Here is a 26564-nt window from a genome sequence, read left to right on the forward strand (position 1 = left end):
AGACATACAAATGGCTAACAGACACATGAAAAAATGTTCATCCTCATTAGCCATCAGGGAAATCCAAATCAAAACCACACTGAGACACCACCTTACACCACTTAGAATGGCAAAAATGGACAGGGAAGAAACAATAAATGTTGGAGAGGTTATGGAGAAAGGGGAACCCTCTTACACTGTTGGTGGGAATGCAAGTTGGTACAGCCACTTTGGAAAACAGTGTGGAGGTTCCTCAAAAAGTTAAAAATAGAGCTACCCTATGGCCCAGCAATTGCACTACTGGGTATTTACCCCAAAGACACAAATGTAGTGAAAAGAAGGGCCATAGGCACCCCAATGTTCATAGCAGCAATGTCCACAATAGCCAAACTGCAGAAAGAGCCTAGATGCCCTTCAACAGATGAATGGATAAAGAAGATGTGGTCCATACATACAATGGAATATTACTCAGCCATCAGAAAAGATGAATACCCAACTTTTACATCAACATGGATGGGACTGGAGGAGATTATACTAAGTGAAATAAGTCAAGCAGAGAAAGTCAATTATCATATGGTTTCACTTATTTGTGGAACATAAGGAATAACATGGAGGACATTAAGAGAAGGAAGGGAAAAATGGGCGGGGGGAATTGGAGGGAGAGATGAACCATGAGAGACTATGGACCTGAGAAACAAACAGGGTTTTAGAGGGGAGGGGGGAGGGGGGATTGGTTAGCCCAGTGATGGGTATTAAGGAGGGCACGTACTGCATGGAGCACTGGGTGTTATACAAAAACAATGGATCGTGGATCACTACATCAAAAACTAATGATGTATTGTATGGTGACTAACATAACATAATAAAATTAAAAAAAAAAAAAGAAAGAAAACACAGATTGGGAAAATCGAGCTCATGATGTATTTCCAAACGCTACCTTCACAATGAAGCGTTCCATTTTGCTTCCGACACCTCCTGTGTGTAGAAACATATTGACTGCTAGAAGGTTTTCAGCTGAGACTTGAGAGCTAATACTATATAGCATTCTTCTTTGCATCAAAGTGCTAGGAACATGGTTGGCATGCAGTGTATTTGGGTTGAACAAATGAAAGAATCAATAGTCTACCAAGGCAATCAGGTGACAAAGAGTCTCACTAAATACCCACTTAGTCATAAATGTCAGGTCAGTACTAGAGAACGGGATTTAAGGTGATGTCTCTACCATCTTACACTAGCCACCTGAATATGAGGTCCCCCCCACACACACGCTCCCCTAAAGAATGAAGGCTATGGCACATGTAAATTGGCAGCCAGATCAGCCTTCAGCGTTGTCTTGCTTAGACCATTTTTTTTTCAACTTTGAATCAGTTGCCAATATTTAAAATAAAGGCATTTCATGAGATTTGGTTGGTGTGCTCCTCTTAAATTAGAAGCCTGGCAACCCCACACCCAGAGTTATTCAAGACAACACAAAGTGACACCCAAAAAGCCGTTGCTCCCTTCAGACAGGGCATCTGTTTCCAGGTTAACTGCATCACTCCCTAGTCTTCTGTGCTTAGTCGGCTTCACCCATTTGCTTCCATTCCTATTTCACTGCAAGAATCTGATTTAAACTCTGCTACACACAAACCAGTTATGATAGTGCGTCCAAGTCTCAATTTTGGTAATTACTAGTAATGCAACCTTGAGCTAGTAATTTATCCTCATGGAGTTTCAATTTCATCACCTATAAAACTGTGAAAGTAATCCCCTGCCATATCACAGGACGGCTGTGAGAAGTAAATGAGATTATACATGAAGAAGCTTCATAAACGATAAAGGTCACATGTACATAAAATATTATTTTGTTATTAAAGCTCTAATATGTAAAAAACTGATCTGTAAAGTGTAACATATTCCTGAACAAAATTTAAAGTCCTAAGATTATTAATAGGTAGGAAAAGCAACTGCAAACGTTAACAGTGACTTAGATGTACAATTAAAAACCAGTGAATGTTAGCACGCAAGCAGAGAATACGTCATCAGACTTGGGGATATTTCTGTCCAATTCATTTGTGCTAAAGACAATTTAATCAAATGTAATATTTTTTTAAATGTCAATTTACATTATTAAAAGATAGAGAGCCAGCAGGATATGTATTTCCAGATAGAAAAAATATTTGCTTTCAGAATAATAAATTTTAAACATTTAATGCTGTGTTATAAAAAAAACTAGCCTTAATTTTATAATAAAGAATTATAGAATTAAAATCTAAATATCACTCTTACCTAAAATTTTATGGTAAAAGCCTTGATTTTAAATGTATTTTTGTATTCTGTATTAATATTTGTTTTGTTTCAGTAATATTCTCTTGAATATGTGTGTATTCAATTTTAAAAATTGGACCCCTCTATTTCTGAATTATTTTCAAAAAATAATTCCTCTTCACAGCATATAAGTGAAAATTCCAGTTTTGTGCTTTCCTTCTTCCCAGGGTTACATCTCATTCATTGACTTTGTTTCTCTCGTCTAGTAATGGGGATGGTTACCCAATTCTGAATCCTTACTATCTGGTGCTAAGTATGTTTGATATCATAGGGGTATTACCACACACATTATGCAAAACAATTATGCTATCATGTATTAATGTATCCCATGCAACAAATAGATTTCCCTTTGGCCAATTTTTTTCATTACTGAATACTGGGGCATCTCATTTACTTGATGGACTTTATTAACTTGATCAAAATCCATTGTTAGAATGAACCCTTTACTTTCATTTAACAACAAATCTCTTGTACTTTTTTCTCTAGATCTTTACAGAGTTTTGGCAAACATGATTGTACCCTTCGACAATATGTATTTTTATATTAAAAAAAAGTTGCTTTTCGTATTTTCCATTGTGCATTCTGATATATTTCTATTTGAAGCAACATTAAAAACTATTAAGTATTAAATGCAAGCAGTTTGTTATCTTTTTTAGCCATGATAATTACTATGTATTAAGTACTTATCTTGAACAGGGGGCCTTACATAGGAAGTCACTGAATCCTGTTAACCCTGTGAGATATATAACATTAGTTTACAAATGAGGAAAATGAAGCTCAGGAAAGGTTAAGTAAATTAATCACTACCTCATAGCCTGTAAACTAAGAGACAGAATTACAATCCAAGTCTTTCAGGTCCCAAAGACCCCAAATCTTTCTAAATAATACTTTCAATCAAAGCCCCAAATGTTTTCCAAGCAACTATCACTGTCCTCAGGCAGAAATACACTCCCTAAAACTGATAATGGACACAGATCCTTACATAAATAGTAGATGCTGAAAAAAATCTCTCAAGATTTATGAGCCAATTTTGAAGGCAGTATAAATTATGTGAGTTGAGATAAAACCCATAAAGATGACTGGATTCAGTGATTGATATATGCTATATCATCATTATTTACAAGTAAGATATATTACAACCTAACATAAATTTCTTCCAATTCATTTGTTTAATCAAAAGCAGAAAAGACTAATTATAAAGAAACTTTTTATAACCTATTTAGTTTTTCCAGTGTAGTACAAAGCTTATAGTGATGATTTAAATCTCATTTTGTAAACTAAATCCAAAAATCATATTTATTTTACTATATTTGCTCTTAGGCACATTTTATGTATCATTTTATTCATGAGTTTAGAAAGAATAATGCTTCATTCAAAGACCTAACATCTTAGTCATAAATATCATTTTTAAAGAGTGTAAACTAGTAAATAGTAACATTTCTCATGAGCATATATTTTGAAAGAGTGCAAAATCTAATCCAAACCCAAGAGCAGGATAAGTGAGGTTCATTCTGAAGTCCTGGTTCTTCCTTTAGTCCTGTACATTTTAGTTTATTATTTTTTTAAGATTGTATTCATTTATTCATGAGAGACAGAGAGAGAGGTAGAGGCAGAGGAAGAAGCAGGCCCCCTGAGGAGCAGGGCACCCAATGTGGGACTCGATCTCAGGACCTTGGGATCACAACCTGAGCTGGAGGCAGATGCTTAACCATCTGAGCCACCCAGGCACCCAGTACATTCCAGTTTAATCCAAAGACGGCAACCAAGAGAAAATACAGATTTTAGAAATAAATGTCTCTATGCTTCAGGTTATTTATATTTATGCATTAGTCCATTGAGTCATTCTTTTATATATACTATTTGCTTCCAAAAAATGATTAATAGGCATGCAATAAGGTTGCTAAAATTAAGAAGGAGTTGCAGAGTTTGAATGTTAGGTTTGTCTCAGCCTACGGGTAGCCAATAGATAAAGCAAAGGACAATGATAGCCATAAATATCTCTCCAGCTTGTCATTATTGAAAATATTTCAGATTTCTGTAGCTGTCTAAACATTACATCTTCAAGGCTAGTGCTGACTGCATACAAAACACACAGATAATATTTAATGGTATATAGGTAGCATTCAAAAGTTACCAGGAGCAGCAGTTAGTATTAAAAAAAAAAAAAAAGCTGACACAAATGTGTTGGTGATAGAAATATTCTAATTTACCACTGACAGATTAAATTCATTTCTACTTGTTCCAGAACCATATTTGACTCCCAGTCAGTGCACCCAGACTAAATTATTACACTTGGATTTACAATAACTTAAATAATCTGCATCTGAGTGAAAAGTTAACAAATAACTGCTTATTTTTAGCCTTTGTGATGTATTTAGTGTATAGTGAACACTATACCAGGGCCTTAGGGGTAAAAAAAAAATACAGGAGAATCAAAAGGTAGTTTCTGCTAAAAAGTTGATATGTTATTGGAGAGGTAAGAATACTTGCTTTGCCTTGTGCATTGCTGTTAGGAATATCATGTGGTGCAACTGATATGGGAAACTACAGAAGTTTCTATTAAAAAAAAAAGGCAAATATAGAATTACCAGCAATTCCACCTCTGAGTATATAACCAAAAGAATTACAAACAGGGGCTCCAACAGATATTCATATATCAATATTAATGTCAGCAGTATTTACAAGAGTCAAAAATTACCCCAAATATCTCATTGGATAAACAAATATCTTATTGGATATCTCAACAGATAAACAAATTATCTCATTGGATAGCTCAATGGATAAACAAGTATCTCATTGGATAGCTCAATGGATAAACAAGTATCTCACTGGATAAACAAAGTGGCATATAGATACAATGGAATATTAGTTAAGGCCTTAAAAATTAAATACTGACACATGCTAAAACATGGTTACAGTTTGAAGGCAATATGCTAAGTGAAATAATCTAGACACAATATGAAAAATATTTTATGGTTACACTTCTATAAAGGGACCTAGAGCAAATTCATTGAAAATAGAATGGTGGCCGCTAGAATATGGGAGAGGAAGGATTAGGGAGGCATTAAGGAATAAGGAATTTCAGTTCTGAAAAAGCAAAGCTTTGCGGATGGATAGTGGTGATGTTGAACAATGTGAATGTATTTAATGCCTCTGAACTGCACACCTAAACATGGTTAAAATGGGAAATTTAGGTCATATTTTACTACACCTGAAAAATACTTGGGGCACCTGGGTGGTTCAGTCAGTTAAGCATCTGCCTTCAGCTTAAGTCACGATCCCAGGGTCCTGGGATCGAGTCCCACGTCGGGCTCCCTGCTCAGCGGGAAGCCTGCTTCTCCCTCTCCCACTCCCCCTGCTTGTGTTCCTGTTCTCGCTCTCTCTCTCTCTCTGTCAAATAAATAAATAAAAATATTTAAAAAAAAATACTTGGGGCACCTGGGTGACTCAGTCAAGTGGCTGACTCTTCATTTCAGCTCAGGTCATGATCTCAGGGTCCTGGGATGGAGCCTTGTGTCGGGTTCTGAGCTCAGAGCAGAGTTTGCTTGAGGATTCTCTCTCCCCCTTTTCTACCTGCCTCCCCCCAAGCCCTCCATAAAATAAATCAATCTTAAAAATACTTGGTTCATTCTTCTGATGTATTTTTTTTTTTGCTTTCACTGATTTTCATTTGTCATTCCCTAGCTTTGAAAGTATCACTTAGTTTTGAATATGTTCCTTCTGTCCAACCAGAAAGCCAAATAAAAGGGGAAGTTCCTATCTTCTATTTCCTATTATATTTCTATTTCCATTGCATACTACCTCATAACCAAATACAGCTATGGTTCTCAAACCTGACCTATTTAAAAAGCACAGAGTCCAAGGCCATGCCAGAACTAAAGAATCAGAATTTAAGAATCATGCTCAATAATTTCTTTTTAAACTCCCCAGTAATTCTCATTATAAACCTCAATAAGAACCACGTTAGTATTTTATTTGGTGTGTATCTCAGGTGAATGCTGACAGATAAACTGATTTTCCAGAGCTGTTGAAATACCACATTCTAGTTCTCTCATTAAGAAATACACACATTTAGGAATAGGGAAAACTTCTAAGATTCCTTTCCATAGTGAGTAATATAATATGAAAGCTTGCACTGTCTTTCATCCACTATCTAGAACTCCTGTGTTTGGCAAAAAGAAATAAAATATTCACTCTACACCTAAGGCCTTTATAAGAACAGCATGGTTCCAGAAAGTCTAATAATCTCCATTGATCCATAAAATTTGATGGCAATACATTATAAATCCATCCTAAACTATAATTCCCTTTAATATATGCATAAATTATATATTCTAGTCACAGTGTATAAGGTTGAAATTCTTAGGCTGATATAAGAAAATATACCTATTTAATGTATGAGGGCCTTGCCAGAAAATATGTTTATATCGACCCAGGATCTTCTTTTACATGGAAGAAAAAAAATCTTATAAAAAACAAATTATCTTTAAAAGTTCTAGAATGCATTAGAAAACTGTCTAAGGGGAAAATATTACCAATTACATGGGCATAGACCCTGTGGTTTCTTCTCCTCTAAACTCACTTTTCACATAAACATCAAATACATTTTTTTAATACACAACCTTAAGTCAGTCTTGTAATTAAAACAGCATGAACAAAGGGTGCCAATTCTTCAGGTCTTTAACTGTTACAACCAAGTTTAAACTCCTTAGTCTAGCATTTAAGTTCACCAAAGTTTGATAACAAATATTTTAGGAACTGCCATGACCACACTGTATTTCAGTTGTTTGTTACAACAAAGTCAATTACAAGACGCCAAAGAAACTAAGATGGATTCCATTCCCCACTTATTCTTTCCTTTATATGATACCCAATAATGCCCAGATTTCCCCTGCATTCTCCCTGCCTGTTATGTGACATTGGGGTTCTGTACATGTATGAACTTGGCTGCAGAGCTAGAGCTGTTCTCAGTAATGAGAGAATGAGTAAGGACTGCCCTTGCTGTATATATAACCAAGCCTTCATGAGCCTGCCAGGGTGCAAGAGAAGGCATTTCCATCCTTCGATTGCTTCCCTGATGGCAGAAAAAGGGGTCCCATATGGCATCCAGTCATAACTCTTACCTTAGGTCTCCTGCCATCTCTTTTAGAAATGTAATTTCTAAACAATCTTTAAAGCAGGCATAATTTGGGGCACCTGGTGACTCAGTCATTTAAGCGTCTGCCTTTGGCTCAGTCATGATCTCAGGGTCCTGGGATCAAGCCCCATGTTGAGCTCCCAACTTAGTGGGGAGTCTGCTTCTTCCTCTCCCTCTGCCTCTGCCCATGACTTATGCTCTCACATGCTCTCCCTCTCTCTCTCTCAAATAAATAAAATCTTTAAAATAAAGCAAACATAATTTTTAAACCAAGAGTACTTTCAATAGAGTTTACACATGACATTTGTTCTGCTGACATTTTGCAGATGTGCAGCTTATCTTTCAAAGGAGGCACAAATATCTTAGCATACCTTGCCTAAACAGACAATAATCATGGTTTTAAAAATCATATCTACAGTCCATAAGAGAAAAATTATAGAGAGAGTCTCAGGCTCCACTTGGGAGATATTCCTGAGGTCACCCAAAATATCAACTAACCTTCCTCACAGTTGTTCATATTCTTCTTCTTGAGCTCTAGTAATTGTGGTCTGTGTTTCTTAGACTTATACCTTCCCAACTGCATATTTACATTCACTCTCCATTTTCTACCTGGACACCCTTCCTTGCAATCTCTACCTCGTGATATGTTCCTTTCTTTGAAGGTCTTCCTCAGTTTCTCCCACTTCGTGGTGCTTTCCTTAGCCCTTCCTACTGGAAATGAGTCCCCCCCCCACCACCATCTTCGAATTCTCACTGCATTTTATTTATGCTCCCTTTAAGTCAAATAACCATCCTTGCACCACAGAAGTTTGAATACAGATTTAATATCCTTTGTCAGATTATAAACTCACTGAGAGCAGAAATCTTATATCATTTATCTTTGATTAACCCATACTAATATCTCATTAATTTCAGTCAATTTACCAACTAAGAAGCTACTCTTAAGATGATTTTAAGTGCATTTTTGGTTAAAAATAGCACAAAACTAAAAAATGGGCAGAAGACATGAACAGACATTTCTCCAAAGACATACAGATGGCCCACAGACACATGAAAGGATGCAAAACATCAATCATCAGGGAAATGCAAATCAAAACTACAATGAGATATCACCTCACACCTGTCAGAATGGCTAAAAACAACATAAGAAACTACAGGTGCTGGCAGGGATGTGGAGAAATGGAAACCCTCTTCTTGCACTGTTGGTGGGAATACAAACTGGTGCAGCCACTCTGGAAAACAGTATGGAGGTTCCTCAAAAAATTTAAAAATAGAACTACCCTATGATCAAGTAATTGCACTATGGGGTATTTACCCCCAAACTACAAAAGCATGAATTCAAAGGGATACACCCACCCTTATGTTTATTGCAGCATTATTTACAATAGCCAAATTATGGAAGCAGCCCAGTGTCCATCGATTAATGAATAAAGAAGATATGAGATTTATATATATATATATGATATCATATATATAATGGAGTATTCTTCAGCCATAAAAAGGAATGAAATGTTGCCATTTGCAACAATGTGGATGGAGCTAGACATTATAATGCTAAGCTAAATAAGTCAAAAGCCAAATACTTTGATCTCATGCATATGTGGAATTTAAAAAACAAAAACAAGGGGGAAAAAAAGAGACAAACCAAGAAACAGACTCTGAACTATAGGGAACAAACTGATGGTTACCAGAGGGGAGGTGGGTAGGGGGATGGGTGAAATAGGTGATAGGGATTAAAGAGTACACTTACCATGATGAAAAAATAATACAATAAAAAATAAAGTTAAATTTTCCTGAAAAAAAATCTAAAATACCCATAGTGGCAGTCAGCTTTTGGATTTTAATACTATGTATTATGCTACTTGAGAATCAACTATACATTTTACTGTATGTATATTTTATAGTGTCTAGTACATAACGGTTATTCCATTAATGCTAAACATATGCAGATAAGAAAAAAATAGCACAAAACTGGACCATGAATGAATACAGTGGTAACTGATACATTTTCATAAACTGAGCTAAGGGAACTCTGCTGTCTGTAACAATACATATAGAATCTTTTCAATTCCATCCTTTTTGATATATCTATTATATATTCCACTTGCTTTAACTGCTGTTAGGTTCAAGGCATATAATCATTAGGTCTCTTATGACTTCACTATTCTATCTAAAAAGCAGTAAGATACTGCAACCCTTAGACAGCAAGCACCTGGAACTGGCTTACTTCGATTATCATACTTGATAACAGTATCTCTGAAAGCAGTACACAATGAAGAAATTAAATCATAGAAAATTTCTAATATTTCAGAGTCAACATTTCGTGGTCATTGTTTTCCCCTTCTTCAAACCATTCCATTATCTATAATTATCTTACTTATTTACTTGTATGTTATCTCTTCTCAACAACATATACTCAGCCATCCCACTGCCACTAGAATACAGTCTCAGAGCAGCGAATCTACTATCTGGGTTAAAAACAGTGTCTGCACATAACAAACCGTTGTGTAAATCTTGAATGAGTGTATAATATCATTAAAACTTTTTTAAAATTATATTTTAAAGACAATGAAATGCTATTTTTATTCTGGAGTCACAATATGATTTTTTTTTTAAGTTGAAACAATCCAAACAAGCAATCTGAGCAATCTGACAATGGTTCTTAACCTAGGCAAGAGGAGGAGGAATCACAAGGAGCTTTTATAGTATACACACAGGTGATCTGGATTTAGAGAGTCTAAACTGGAGGCTGGATGTGCTATGTGTCAGCATGTATTTTTAATAGCTCCTTGAGTGATTTGTTTTCAGAATTCAAACCCAGAGCCCAAGCTCTCAACAGTTGTGTCTTCCCCTATTCACTGAATCACCCCCAGCCTTTTAGTCTCCCTTCAGCAGCAAGCAGTGCCAGGCCACCATAATTGACTTGCACCCATATGCAAAGTACAGCATATACAGACACAGAAGCCTGGCCCCGACATCAGGAAAGCTAAAGCCAAGAGTTCCAGACACACTGGCTGGATTGTCTTTCCAGACCCTGGATCTGTTGGGTTTTGCCTGCTTAAAGATATCACAGATGGCAGGTGACTACTTCCCCAGACACATTCTACCAGATCTCCCTTGGACCACACAACACCTTAAAGAGTTGGAGACCTCTTGAACCCCTCTCCTCTGAAGCAGTTCTAAAAAGGGACCAGTTCCTTTTTCTGACTGGGTGTCCTCCAGGGCACATATGTCTGAATGAGGAGCAGTTAAGGGTTGGGACTAAGAACAGGGGTTTGGGAGCCAAATTGTTAGGTGATTCTGATGGCTACCCAAGATTAAGAAGAGCTTCAGAGCCTTTGACATTTCTAGACTAAATCAAGTTGTATGCCAACCTCTCCTCCAACACATTTTTGAAGAGTTCCAAATAGCAAGCCAACCTTGGAAAGAGGTTGCAAAAAGTACAGTCTAAGAGGTAATGGAGGAAAGTACATATGCCTCAGAACCTCTGAACACCAGTTGCCTAACATTTCAAGATGAAGAAATTATGTAAATTTTTCAATAATAAAAAAAATTGCTTAAGTATTTTTACATATAGGTGTCAAATTGATTTTTATATTCCTCTACATATAAATAATGACAATATTAACATGAAATTACATCCTTTGCAAAAATAAAACATGAAAAATTTAGATGTGAATTTTAAAGTGTACAAGAAAGTACATAATTTTCAAATTCTTTTACGGGAACCATGTGCACCCCTGGATCCTAGTTAGAGTTCCCTTTTCAATGTATGATATGGAAAGTTCCATCATATTAAAGAGCTCTCTCTCTATATATATAAACTTAAGCATGTGAACAAAGTTAAATTATTAGAATTAATCTAAAATTAGCATATACTGTGACGCTTCACAACTTTAATTAAGCTAACACGATTACTGACAAAGAATTTTAACTAGCCAAAGGAGCTGTTAAAAACTTCCAAAGCTGATTCAAGTGCCTGGGTGGGTCAGTTGGTTAAGCAGCCTACTCTTGATTTCAATCAGGTCTTGATCTCAGGGTCCCCAGATCAAGCCCTTCATTCAGCTCCACCCTCAGCAGGGGGTCTGCCTGAGATTCTCTCCCTCTGCCCCCTTCAAATAAATAATGTTTTTTGCCCCGCGTGTGTGCACCTAATCTCAGCTGGTCCGCCCGAGACCCCCTGAGTGCCAACCCTATTCCCCGGCGCGGTCCCATTTCCTCTCCAACAATGTAAAAGAAACTATTATGAACAAGGAGAAACTCGCCAAACTGCAAGCACAAGTGCGCATTGGTGGGAAAGGAACTGCTCGTCGAAAGAAGGTGGTTCATAGAACGGCTACAGCAGATGATAAAAAAACTTCAGTTCTCCTTAAAGAAGTTAGGGGTAAACAATATCTCTGGTACTGAAGAAGTGAATATGTTCACAAACCAAGAACAGTGATCCACTTTAACAACTCCCAAAGTTCAGGTATCCCTGGCATTGAACACTTCCACCATTCCAGGCCATGCTGAGACAAGGCAGCTGACAGAAATGCTACCCAGTATCTTAAACCAACTCAGTGCAGACAGTCTGACTAGTTTAAGAAGACTGGCTGAAGCTCTGCCCTAACAATCTGTGGATGGAAAAGCACCACTTGCTACCGGAGAGGATGATGATGATGACGTATCAGATCTTGTGGAGAATTTTGATGAAGCTTCCAAGAATGAAGCAAACTGAATTGAGTCAACTTCTGAAGAAGATAAAAGTTGAAGAAGTTACTGGGAGATGCTATTTTATATTATGACTGCTTTTTACAATTTTGTTCATGGATCTGATAAAATCTAGATCTCTAATATTTTTAAGCCCAAGCCCCTTGGACACTGCAGCTCTTTTCAGTTTTTGCTTATACACAATTCATTCTTTGCAGCTAATTAAGCTGAAGAAGCCTGGGAATAAAGTTTGAAACAAGGTTAATAAAGTTAAAAAATAAAATAAAAAAACAATGTTTTTTAAAAATTTCCCAAAGCTGAACAAGTCAAAGGTGTTAGGTCAGAGAAGGACTACTAGAAAGTTACAGGAAGGAGATGAGAGCAATCATAAGGGCAAAAATTAGAGCAATTTGGGGCCCTTAAAAGGCAAATAGTTCTATCTAACTAGTCCAGTAAAACAAGTGTATTAGAGCAGAGGGCAAAAACGGGTATTTGTATTAACATAAACTCTAAAAACTTCAAACAAAAGAGCATATTTAATGAAGCAAAAAATAAAGTATTTGTATTGAGAATAGATAAATTAAAGCATCCTCCCTAAACATTTATTGGAAAATGCACTCAAGTGGAATAATTCCTTCACCAATATTTCTGAACTCTGTAAATACGCAAAAGCATATTATACTTTTATCAGGTCTATCTATGATCAGATATTCTTCACAGTCCCCTTGATTATGTTTATATTGTTGGTAGATTTTATATATATATGCATATATATTTTTTAAGCTTGATCTTTTATATATATATGCATATATATAAATATATATATAAAATATACAGATGCACATATATATATTTTTTAAGCTTGATCTTCCTTCTGTAATTTCTCCTAGTGCCATGGTTATATTTCAGTTCATGTCAGTTTCTGTGTGGAAAATGACATTGACCCTCTTCCTTTATCCCTGACTCATAATTCCAGCCTCAGCTCAGATGCATCACTCTGTTTAGTCTTTGTTGACAACCCCAGAGTTAGAGTACTTTGTTCTATAGCTCCCTATATGCACTATTATATTAATAATGAAGCACTGTTATGAAGTTGCTCTTCATTATTTAGCAGAAAAAAAAAATTGTTTTTATTATCTCCATGATTTACCAAAGAACCTGATATAAACTAGACATTCCGTAGTTACCTACTGCAGGAAGCCCATACAGAAAAGCCCTAAAATCTTGCCACTGTGATTAAAATAATGCACTAAGCTCACATTGTGCCTTTTAATAAGCAAAACCACAGCAAATATTTTTATTTAGATTTCATCTACATGGCAATAAAAAGCAACCTGTTTGAAGGTATGAAATTCAATCATCCTGTTAGGATTTTATTTGAAAACATGACTATTACTGATACTTATTTTCTTGTTTAAAAACAAAGCATGAGAGACTATGGACTCTGAGAAACAAACTGAGGGTTCTAGAGGGGAGGGAGTGGGGGGATGGGTTAGCCTGGTGATGGGTATTAAAGAGGGCACGTACTGAATGGAGCACTGGGTGTTATACACAAACAATGAATCATGGAACACTACATCAAAAACTAATGAATAGCATTACAGGAAATCAATATTCAGCTTTATTAAATCTTGAAATACATATGCATGTATGTGTATGTGTGCACGTGTATATTCCTAGAAATCAAAACTGAGATCAAAGTGAGTAGTAATCTTTTTTAAAAAAACTTGAGGGTGGGGCGCCTGGGGGGCTCAGTTGGTTAAGCAACTGCCTTCGGCTCAGGTCATGATCCTGGAGTCCCTGGATTGAGTCCCGCATTGGGCTCCCTGCTCGGCAGCCTGCTTCTCCCTCTGACCCTCCCCCCTCTCATGTGCTCTCTCTCTCTCATTCTCTCTGTCTCAAATAAATAAATAAAATCTTTAAAAAAAATAAAAATAAAAAAATTTGAGGGTGGAGAAAGAGAGAGAGAGCACGTGCGCACGCACACACAAGTGCATGTGAGAGCACAGGAGCAGGAAGGGAAGGAGCAGAGGGAGATGAGGAGAGGGAGAGAATCTCAAGCAGACTCTGCACTGAGCACAGAGTCCATCAAGGGGCTCGATCCCCCAAACCTGAGGATCACAACCTGAGCCAAAACCAAGAGTCTGACGCTTAACTGACTGCACCACCCAGGTGCCCCTGTAGTTACCTATTTTTAATATAGTAGATTGTGAACATTTCCTGTCAAACTAATCTTATAAAATACTCTTAAAAGTTTCCTAACATCCAACATATGAATATGCTATAAATTAACTGTTCCATTATACTTGGATATTCTTCAAATATATTTTTCAATGAACATTATATATAAATTTTGTGTATTTTTCTGATTTAGATTAAGAGAAAAAAAATTTTAAACTACTTGGTCATTTTTTTTTTCAGATATTTTTTACCTCCCTTTCCATATTTTAAGTATATGATGTCATACTTTATATCTCTTATTTTGTAAACGTCTTGACTGCTTTTTAACATTTTTATTTATATGACAGAGAAACAGAGCACAAGCAGGGGGAGTGGCAGGGAGAGGAAAAAGCAGGCTCCCTGCAGAGCAGGGAGCCCAGTGTGGGTCTCAATCCCAGGACCCCGGGATCATGACCTGAGCCAAAGGCAGACATTTAACCAACTGAGCCACTCAGGTGCCCCACTGACTGATTTTTATACATACAATTTATTTCACTGCTTTTGTGCTTTAACCTTCATATTGGTTGTGTAAGTGATTAAGCTACTACGTTTGTATGTACTGGTGAAGTTTTTTCTTAATTTTCTTATTTCTGATTATGGTCTTCTCTTTCCAAAGAATTCCCCTTAAGATTTCTTGTAAGGCTGGTTTATTGGTGATAAACACTCTATCTAGCAAGGCCATCATTCAGAGTTAGAGACAGAATTTCCCAAACAAAAGTTAAAGGAGTTCACCACTAAACCAGATCCTTTTTAAAATTAAAACGAAATAGCTTCAAGATAAAAAAAAAAAAAAATAACACCTGCATATTAATATCTTGCTGTTTTCAGTGACAGTATTTACATTATAGACAGTAAAAGGAAGGATCTTAAGATTTGGCCATTACATCACAGAAAAGTATGGCAATAGAGTTCTGAGGATATTATCTAGATCATTCTATCTCTGATCTTTTACTCCTTCAGATCCTGTATAAAAATACCATCAACATTTAAGAAGTAAAGACCTCCTAAAGAGACTGCAAAAGTATAATGTTCCTAGGTACACAATAGCAACGCGCACATTAAACTCTAACAGTGTTTCAAATAAACTGCTAAATTTCAAATAATCTACTTAAAAGAACCCTATTTAATAACAAATAACTTCTACAAATAAGGAGATAGCACCAAAAAAATGCTCGAGTAACTAGGCACTTTCAAAGCCACAGAACAAATACAATCTTCGCCTTTTAGAGCTTGCAATCCAGGTAACTATTATTTAGAAATTAACAGTTCAATTTTGTGACATGGGATCGATGTAATCCAATCCCCACATAATGCCGATGATTTTATTCCTGATCTTCAAAGTTCTCATGAAATGAAACATGCACTGGACATAGAGACTACTTTACATAAAATACAGAAATTTAAGTGTTTACATGTTCAAAATATTAATGAAGTTTGGGACTATGTATAAAACATGCAGCAGTGTCATTTTTGTCAACAGTGTTTACAACATTAAAATAGTATCAACAGGGGAAATCGAGTCTACTTTTATAAAATACTGATAAGAACCTGAAGTGATTATAATACCAAATAAAAACAGAAAATAACACTGAAATCCTGTAACAATTTGAAACATTATAAATACTGTCAAATTTGATAGCACAAGAAAAATGGTAAAATTTTAATGAGTAAAAAGAAAAACTCAATCACCTATAAAGATCTATATATAATAATTAAAAAGCGAAGAGCACATCAATTATTTTCACTTTCTACTTATTGGCCCACCTTGGCCTATTATCTCCACAGACCAAAGTAAATAACCCCTACTAGAAAGAGAAGATGAAAGCCTTACATTCTGCAGTTATGACGTGGAAACTAACACGAGTCACTGTCTTCCAGAAGTAAATCATGAATGTTTTAAGTATATTTGAGAGCAGAGCATAATAGTGGATTTTTTATACAAAGTGTAATTATTCAATTGAATAGAAATTGTATTTCTAAAATACTGGCACTCAAATAGGCCCAAAGCTGGTCAACCAACATTATTACTGTGCACAACAGAATTGTCTACAACTCTCTCATACTCAACAGATGATATTTTTAAAACTGGACAAATATTTGACACAAAATGTGTGGGTGGAGGTTTAATATACAGCCTTCAGGTAGAACATGATCTTCTGAGACTATAATCTATTTATGATTTTAACAAATTCAAAGGAATGGAGAGGACAGGAAAGAGCACTAATTTCCTGGATGCCTTCCATAACAGGTCACAGAAATTGAAACACCTACTCTTAAAACTCAACACCTAAATTGCTACTATTTAGCTTGTAACTTGAGATCTTTAAATCACCTGTAAATAAATATTTTTTGACATCAGAGAAAGTTCAGATCTTTATATACATTATTTAACCTAATTCTCTCACATTAATTTAGTACTACTACTTGCATTTTACAGGGAAAGAAATTATATCCCAAGTCATTAGGTAATTTATCCAAAATCATGTAAGTAGAGTCAAATACAGATCATTCTCACTCCAAATCTGTGCTTTTATAGTACACCCCACTGCCTACCATATGGAAAAGCATGCACTTGGCAAGACTCTTCATTTAATGATAAATGATGACCAGAAGCCTCAAAGGAAATTCTTCTTTGGTGTATAATGCATTAGGATTCAGTAGCCAATCAACTTACATCAAACCTTACAACTCTAGATTTTCACTGAGGAAACCCTGGCTTCTCAGGGTAAGGCAGCTGGTCCCAAAGTAATTTGCCTCTAAAAGGAAGTAGTCTATTACCTTGCCTTAAATAATGCAGCATTCAGTTATTATTTCCTGCCAGAGTGACAGTTTAAGCACAAGGCATTAAAAAGCTGTTTTCTCCTGTTCTAGCTGTCTGTTATTTATTGCCTCATACACTACTTGTCTAGAAGTGATGGATAAATATTTGAAGGGAAAGATGCATCATTCTGGATGCTCCACGAAATTCAAGATGGCTAAAAGTCAACGTTTAAGGTTCATCTATTTTTAGATTTCTTCCTATAATAAGGTAAAAACAAGCTTTAAGTGTTGTAAAAGACTTCTACTAAAAACAAAAACAAAACTTGGCTTTACCAGTTTCTGTACCAATTTTTAAAGAATAGTTCCTATTCCACTATTTCAAGGCATTTAAGTCTTGTGAAAAGTAAGTGTATCTGAAACAATTAGGCTGTCTTTGACAAGATACTGAGATTGACTTATTCTTTGGATTACGTTCACACATAACAAGGAAGCAACCAAATACTGGTACTGTCAACTCAGCTGCATGACGTAAAACCATAAATTTTACATCAAAAAATATTTCTTAAAAATCAAGATTTGGGGCACCTGGGTAGCACAGTCGGTTAAGCATCCAACTCTTGGTTTCTATGCAGGTGGTGATCTCAGGATCATGAGATCAAGCTCCATGTCAGGCTCCATGCTGAGCATGGAGGATGCTTGAGATTTTCTTTCCTTCTCCCTCTGCCCCTCCTGTTTGTTCATTCTCTAAAATAAATAAATCTTTTTTTTAGTCAAGATTTATCATAATACTTGCTAACACTGAGAACTTACTATACTTTGAACCAGGAACTGTGCTAAGAATTTTATATAAATTACTACATTTAATGTGATAGTTCTTCCCCCTGATATCTAGTGCCTCTCCCTCACCTCATCTTTGCTTAAAATGATCCTAAATGAGGCTTTCCCTTATCTTACTTAAAATTGGAACCCTCTCGTTCCCTATGTGCACTATTAGCTTTTTATTTTCCTATAATTTATCACTATCATGCAGAATATATGTTTTACAGATTTGTTAATTGCTTATCTTCCCAAATGTGAATGTAATCACCATGAGGGCATGAATATATATGTTATTCACATCTGTTTTGTTCAGTGCCATAGCCCCAATGCCAATAGTGCATGGCACATAGCAGATACCCAAAAATGTTAAGGTAATCAAAATGTTCAGTCTTTGCAAATATTGCAGATATTAGCCCATTTTCTTGGGGAGAAAAAAGGCTGAAGTGATAAAGTGACTTACTGAAGTAACTACTCAGGCAGATTTGTGCATGCTCACAATTCAATCCTCTCTATTCACTATACTGCTTCTAGGAAAAGGAATCATCCCAACTAAAGTTTGTCTCTTTGTTCTGCGGATTTATGTTTTTGAATAAATTACAAACATGTCTAGAAATTACAGCAAAGATACACACCTTTTAAATACCATTCATGACTGGTCCTCTTTTAGGTCATTCACTTTGGATGGGACACAAATGGGGTGGGTGAGGGAGACCAGGGATTAGCTCAGACCATCTGTATCAACCCTGGAAATCAATGTGTTAACAGATGTCACAGCTAGTTTTCCCTCATACCCAATAACCTTAATGTCATGAAACATTTGCTGACACAAAAAAAATAAGTTATATACAATATTTAAGCTTATGTAAGACTTATGAAAAATAGTGAAACACAGATGTTTAAAATCTTCATACCCCATACAACACATATTTAGTATATATATTCATTCTGTAGTGTTTGTCTTTTTATTTTTCCATTTATCTTTCCCTCACCCATTCTGAAAATAAAGTCAAGTAATTTGGTTGCCCATCACACACACCACATATACACACTTATTCTTTTTTCTGCTTTCAAACAATCAGCCACAAAGATTAGTCAGCAGTTGAGGAACTTAAGGAAAATGTATTTTGTCATTGCTAGAACAGACAGATGGGTTAAATTCAGAAACCACCAGTTCAAAGAAAATATTTTAGCCATAGGGAATAAATGGGAAAAAAAAATCATCCAGTTGCTCCTATTTTTCCAAATGACTCTTTTCCCACCACTCCCCTGGTCTAGAGTGACAAAGTTATAACAACATTGGTGGGGATTTTAAGACTGGAATTGTATAGTTAATATAGTTGTGTAACTCTTTAGAAAGACAATTTGACAAAACTATTCTATTCTTTTTATATAAATGCTTTTTTCACTCTTTATGGAATGAGATATGGAATATTGTGGAATAAATCAGAAGATCTGACCAGATAAAGAATATATAACCAAGAGAGACAAAGAATCTCACAAAGGATATTAACAATATGTGAAGAATCTATGGGAAATGAAAATGGTACTCCCTAGACAATTAGTCACACAAAAGCATCATCATGACATGGTGAGCTCATCTGGAGTAGTAAGTGTAAGGCAGAACCAAAAATAAATTCAAACATTCTGAAAATGCAAGTGGAAGGGTTTCTTTACCCAAGGAAACTGGAAATTATGTAACTGAACCCAAAGAAGTTCCACTAGGAAGACTCATTTAGCTTTATGAGGCAGATCCCACCTGAAAACCTACTTGCAAACATGTCACAGGAGAACATCCTAGAGATAAGCTATAGCTTCCAATACTGATTATAACTCACTTCCAATTTTCTGTTTATCAAATTATTTAATTAAACATAGAGCTACTAAAGTAACTAATGCAATCAATTCTGTCCATCCCCTAATCCTATTGAGTTGTTTCTTTAACACTAAGTTATGAATAAGTCAAAAATCTTACTAAAGGTAGTGATTGAGAATACCAAAAATGCATACAGAATGGAAAAGAAACAGTGAATCATAAGCCAAATATTTTCTTCTACTCCTGTCCTTTTGAGGAGGGAAAATATCTGGAAACAGATATAGTTTATAATCAAATGTATCACAAATTCATGCATAAAGGATATTAGCTTTAAAATGAGTTGGAAATTTAGAACACTTAAATTTTTCTAGAATTTATTTTAACATGTTGTGATTGATGGTAAAATTACATGACCCAGGTTTTCTCCAGAAAGGAGAACCAAAGAGCTCTTATGTACTCTAAGAGCTATCCTTTGCATCTTCTTCAAAAGGTAAAATACCTAACTAAATATCTAAATAGTGACTTCAGGCAAGGCACTAAATGATAAATAATGAAAGTTATACTTTAATGGAATTTTAAATAATCTTTTATTTCACCAACAATACGAAAAATTATATTTGTGTTGCAGAAATATGTAGTTTTTTTTAAATGAGTAAGCATTTTATTCACAATGCATTACCTTTCATTTAGGCTACAGGAAAAACTAATTAAAAAGCACTATACCATATATATTTAAAAGTTGCCCCAAATGTCACTCTAAAGCTTTCAATATAATATGCCACCTACCACATTCCTTATGTATAACATTATGCTAATAACTATCCTTTCAACTTCAGAATTCCAGAGCTAATCAGTCACTTGTGGTCCAGGATGAAATTGCTTATTTTCTTGCCTACTAAGAACTACATGCTTATTTGAACATTGGCTTTGCATACATAGGACCCACGTTGTCTCTGTAACATGAATATATACATGGGTAAGAAGGGAATATAGGCCCTTTAACAAAAGCCCACAACAGAGATGAAGGACAGTCCCTACAGAAGGGAACTACCATATTTAATATAAAAAGGTGGCATGGCATCAGATTTAAAATCGGAGAGAATATACCTTCCTAAAAAAATGAATTTTAATACTTTTAATAGTATATTATAAACATACTACAATATAAAAGTACAAGTTCAAAGTATTGTCATACAATTCACTGTAACACTGACTATATTGCGTGCATATTAAAAGTACTTCTGTCAATGCCCCTAAGAATTACTAAGGCAAATAGGATGAAACCCCAAAAATCAAAGGAAATTCTTCAGCCAATGATCAAGCTATTTATTTCACTCTACTCTGAAACACTGGTGCTGTCTTCCAAAGATAAACTACTCTTAGCACTTGCTGGCCCCTCATCTTAAGGGCATGGTAACTAAAGGTCATATGCCACTAATGAATCAACTATAGATTCATTTAGGACCCTAAAAACAACTCTTCTGTTTCTAATCTTTCTTCCCCTGCACAGCAAAGGCCACTTTGTTATATGAAAACATAACTGTCCCTAAGTAATAGTACTGCCTCATCTGAGTATGTCATTTGTGATAAGAATGGTGTGCAGTACATCCAATATTAGCATTTGACTAAAGATTGAAGGATTCTTTAATTTCTATTTAGTAAGATTTAAAAACAAGTTTAAGAACGATTATGTTTTTAATCCTGTCTTTTTTCTCCATCATCACACAAATACTTTAAGGCCAACTATCAGAAATCTTACAAATACACACAAAGAAAAAATGAGTCCTCTGTCCTGATACATATTCCTTAAAAAGTTCTATGATCATGGTACATAGAAGGAAGAATTAATCTGAGAGTGAGGACAACCAGTATGCCTAAAAAGAAAATCAATGAATGAGAAGAGTGGGGGATGGGCACTCAGAATTCTGTATAATGCACAATAAACCATGGTTTACTCAGAAAGAACAGTGCTACAAAGCATTGGAAGAAGAGGGAACAATAGCTCTTTTTTCATACTGTGGGAATATCTTGATAAACCAAAATTCAAGGACCAACTGGGAATCAAGATTTCAATTCAACCTCTTCAACTAACTCAAAATATGTTCTTGATTAAGTCATTTAACTTATTTGGGTCCCAATTCTTACATGTAAAATAAGGAGACAGAAATAGATAATCCTTAAGATCATTTTCAACTCTAATACTCTATGCCCTGTATCTTGAAATACTTGAGGAATAAAGATCTCTTTTATAACACAGGTGTAAGGAGAAAGTTTATTTTTTATAAACTTTCTTGAAATAACTTATTAACTCATTATCCCAGTATTCTATCACAATACAGATATCTGAGATTCATACTTGTTAATTGGCATATAAATATAAACTGCCTCAATTTTGAGATCCCTGAGATCAGGGACCACGAATCATGAGTATCTGGGACTAAGCAGGCTTTTAAACTGGCACTTCATGAATGAAAGAATGAAAGTAAAAGATGGACACTAATAGCTGTAAATAAATGAATCACCTTTGTTAACTATTCACACTTAATCTGATTTTAATTCTCATATATACAAGGAAATTATACATAAAATTTATGCTTCAAATCAGCTGGGATAAGACCATTATTCAAAAATTAGTATTAATTCTAAATGTTCACTGGAAAGTATGGACAGTAAAAGTAACACTTTTCATTTCTTTAACAGCAAATTTTCAGAAAGAAAAATACTTCATTGGATATATTAAAATTTAAAATTTAAAAATACTAGAATAAGTTAAAGTTTTCTATACTCTTTGGTGGTAAGGCCTCTACAAACCTGATCAACAATCATGAAAATATTTAACTACTACAATATATTTAACTACTTCAGAAAATCATGACGTGTGGAAAAGGGTTACTATAAATAGGGCTTTAAAAATGAAAAGGAAAAATAAAGGCAAAAAAAAAGAAACTTGAAAGTATCTAATGCATTAAAAACTTCACTAAACAAATAGATTAAAAACCCAACATACTAATAGAAAATTAGGCAAGAATTTGCATAGGTTAAGTCAAAAATTCTCAATTAAATGTAGTTCAATCTTATTATATATCCAAAGAATAGAACTGAAAATAGAATTAGTTGTTTCCATATCTGGCAAATAAAGATGAAACCCAATACAACATTCAGAATTTCTTCAAGGCACAGAAAAATCATACGTGTTTGGTACAGTTTTCTGGAAGACTGTATAGTACATTCAAACTTAAAACTGACTTTAGCCTTTGACCCAGGTCTTTAAGAAAGTAGTCTCACTTGTTTTGTTTAAATTCTATGTACGAGTGAAATCATATGGCATTTGTTTTTCTCACTTTTTTCATTTAGCATCATATGCTCTAACTCCATCATTGTCCTTGCAAATGGCAAGATTTCATTCTTTTCTATTGTTAAGCAGTATTACATTTTGTGTGTGTGTGTATATACACACACACACACCACTTCTTTATCCATTCGTCAGTAGATGGACACTTGGGCTGTTTACATAATTTGGCTATTGTAGATAATGCTGCTATAAACATTGGGGTGCATGTACCACTCTGAATTAGTGTATTTTTTTAAAGATTTTTGAGAGTGTGTGCACTTGTGCATGCACAAGCGCATGCCCAAGTTGGGGGAGAGGCAGAGGGAAAGAATCTCCACCCTGAGTGAGAAGCCCAATGGGGGGGCTTAATCTAAGGACCCTGATATCATGACCTGAGCTGAAATCAAGAGTCGGACGGTTAACCGACTGAGTCACCCAGGCACCCCTTGAAGTAGCATTTTTGTATCTTTTGGGTAAATACCTAGTAGTGCAATTGCTGGGTCCCAGGGTAGTTCTTTTTTCAACTTTGAGGAACCTTCATACTGTTTTCCAGAGTGGCTGCACCAGTTGGGATTCCTACCAACAGCGCAAGAGGGTTCCCATTTCTCTACATCCTTGCCAATACCTGCTTCTTGTGTTATTGACTTTAGCAATTCTGACAGGTGTGAGGTGATAGCTCCATTGTAGTTTTCATTTGTATTTCTCTGATGATCAGTGATGTTGAGCATGTTTTCATGTGTCGGTTGGCCATCAGTATATCTTCTTTGGAAAACTGTCTATTCACATCTTCTGTTCATTTTTTAATTGGATGATTCATTTTTGGGGTGTTGACTTTTATAAGTTCTTTATATATTTCAGATATTAACCCTTTATCAGACAGAAGATATTTGCAAATGATCTATTCCACAGGTTGCCTTTCAGTTTTGTTGATTGTTTCCTTAACTGTGCAGAAGCTTTCTATTTTGATGAAGTCCCAATAATTTATTTTTGCTTTTTGTTTCCCTTGCCTCAGGAGACCGATATAGAAAGGAGATGCTATGGTTACTGCCTGTGTTCTCCTCTAGGATTTGTATGGTTTCAGATCTCACATTTAGGTCTTTCAACAATTTTATTTTTGTGGATGGTGTAAGAAAATGGTCCAGTTTTTCCAACGCCGTTTGTTGAAGAGACTGTCTTTTTCCCCATTGTATATTCTTTCCTTTTTTGTCAAAGATTAATTGACTATATAGTTGTGGGTTTATTTCTGGGGTCTCTATCCTGTTCCATTGATCTATATGTCTGCTGTTTTTGTGCCAGTGTTGTACTGTCTTGACGACTACAGCTTTGTAATATAGCTTGAAGTCTGGAATTGTGATGCCTCCAGCTTTGCTTTGCCTTTTCAAAGTTGCTATTCAGGGTCTTTTGTGGTTCCATACAAATTTTAGGATTGTTCTAGCTCTTTGAAAAATCCTGGTGGTATTTTTGATAGGGACTGCATTAAATGTATAGATTACTTTGGGAAGTATAGACATTTTAATATTTGTTCTTCCAATTCATGAGCATGGAATATCTTTCCATTTCTTTGTGTCCTCTTCAATTTCTTTGATCAGTGTTCTGTAGTTTCCAGAGTACAGGTCTTTCACCTCTTTGGTTAGGTTTATTCCTCAGTATCTTACTGGTTTTGGTGTAATTATAAGTAGGACTGATTCCCTCACTTCTCTTTCTGATGCTTCATTATTGGTGCATAGAAATGCAAGAGATTTCTGTAGGTTGATTTTGTATCTGCAACTTTACTGAATTCATTCACCCAGTTTTAGCAACTTTTTGGTGGAGTCTTTTGAGTTTTCTATATAGAGCAGCATTGTCATCTGCAAATAGTCAAAGTTTTATTTCTTCTTTGTCAATTCAGATGTCTTTTCTTTTTGTTGTCTGATTTCCAATACTACACTAAATACCAGTGGTGAGAGTGGACATCCCTATCTTATTCCTGACCATAAAGGAAAAGCTCTCAGTTTTCCCTACTTAGGATGATATTAGCTATGGGTTTTTCATACATGGCCTTTATTATGTTGAGGTATGTTCCCTCTGACTCCCCTACTTTATTGAGGGTTATCATGAATGATGTATACTTTGTCAAATGCTTTTTCTGCATCTACTAAAAATATCATTTGCAAATACTGAACTACCTTTGCAACAACAACAAAAGTGGTCTCACAAGTGAAATGTCCAAAGAGGAATGGATAGTAAATTAGAGATATCCAATGGTGTATATGATCTCCATTTGGTCAGATTACAAAAAAAAATTCTACACTTGTACATATAGATAGGGATATCTAGTAGTACTCAGCAAATATTTTTAACTCAGCAAATATTTTAATTAAAAAAAATTTTATTCCTTCATTTTATATTTGAATGCATTTTAATCATAACAACTTTAAAAATATATATAAAAGCATAAATGATAAAAAGATTCAACCTCTATCACACCATTTGAGTACAATAACATTGTGGGAGATAGTCTTCTAGTCTTTTCCAAATAAAGTGTGTGTGCATATAAATGTACTTTTATACACCACTATTGCAGTTAGCTGAATATATAGTTCATCATTTCCAACGTAACATATTTCACAAGTACAAATGTATCTCAATGAATATATATATCCTTGTATATATTTCTGATTATTTAGGATAAAATACTGGTCTCCAATGGACTCTGAAAAACAAACTGAGGGTTCTAGAGGGGAGGGGGGTGGGAGGTTGGGTTAGCCTGGTGATGGGTATTGAGGAGGGCACATTCTGCATGGAGCACTGGGTGTTATGCACAAAAAATGAATCATGGAACACTACATCTAAAACTAATGATGTAATGTATGGGGATTAACATAACAATAAAAAATTTTAAAAAAAATAAAATAAAATCTTTTCAAATTTTACTGAAATTTCTTACTACTTGGAAATTTCAGTTTAGTTTTGTTTTATAAAAAAACAAAATGCCTTCAAAAGGTAAAAATTTCAGCATTTTATGGGCCTTTGTTTTTAGTTTTTGTATGAATACCACAGACTGTAAAAAGGAATGATTTGAATTGAATTTGCAGCCAATAAACTTATAAGAATTCTGATATTATCTAGATCATTCTACAGGATTATTCAGTACCTCAATCTATACAAAAATGTTATCAAAGACTTTCTCAAGTATAATATAATGTCCCTAAACAACTGCAATGTCAATGTCAAGATATAACAGTAATTCAAATAAACTACTTAATTTAAAATAATCCTACTTGATGAGTAGCCTGAAAAAGCAAATTAACACTCAATAGTGTTTGACTACAAAGTGCTTTCAAAGTTACATACGAGAAGCAATCATAATTCTGCCTTTTAGAGAATGCAATCCAGGTAACTACTAGCTACTCTGAAATAACTTTTTAGGTTTATGACTCAGGACTAGTGCAGTCTCATCTCCACATGATGCCAATGCTTATATATCTGATGTTCAAAATGGAGACGACAGTCATGGAATGAAATGTGCA

At 35.1% G+C, this 26564-nt stretch overlaps 1 protein-coding gene and 1 pseudogene across 1 annotated transcript in view; one reads left to right on the forward strand and one right to left on the reverse strand.

Moving 5' to 3' along the window:
* NAALADL2 (N-acetylated alpha-linked acidic dipeptidase like 2) overlaps positions 1-26564 on the reverse strand; it is a 1210813-nt gene that overhangs the window by 1104063 nt on the left and 80186 nt on the right. The window lies entirely within an intron of this gene.
* On the forward strand, positions 1052-12394 carry LOC135362381 (transcription factor BTF3-like; annotated as a pseudogene).

The sequence above is a fragment of the Mirounga angustirostris genome, unplaced genomic scaffold (assembly GCF_029215605.1).
Source record: "Mirounga angustirostris isolate CCGP_5_RB_7025 unplaced genomic scaffold, mMirAng1.0.hap1 SCAF_1, whole genome shotgun sequence".
In the NCBI taxonomy this organism is placed as follows: Eukaryota; Metazoa; Chordata; class Mammalia; order Carnivora; family Phocidae; genus Mirounga; species Mirounga angustirostris.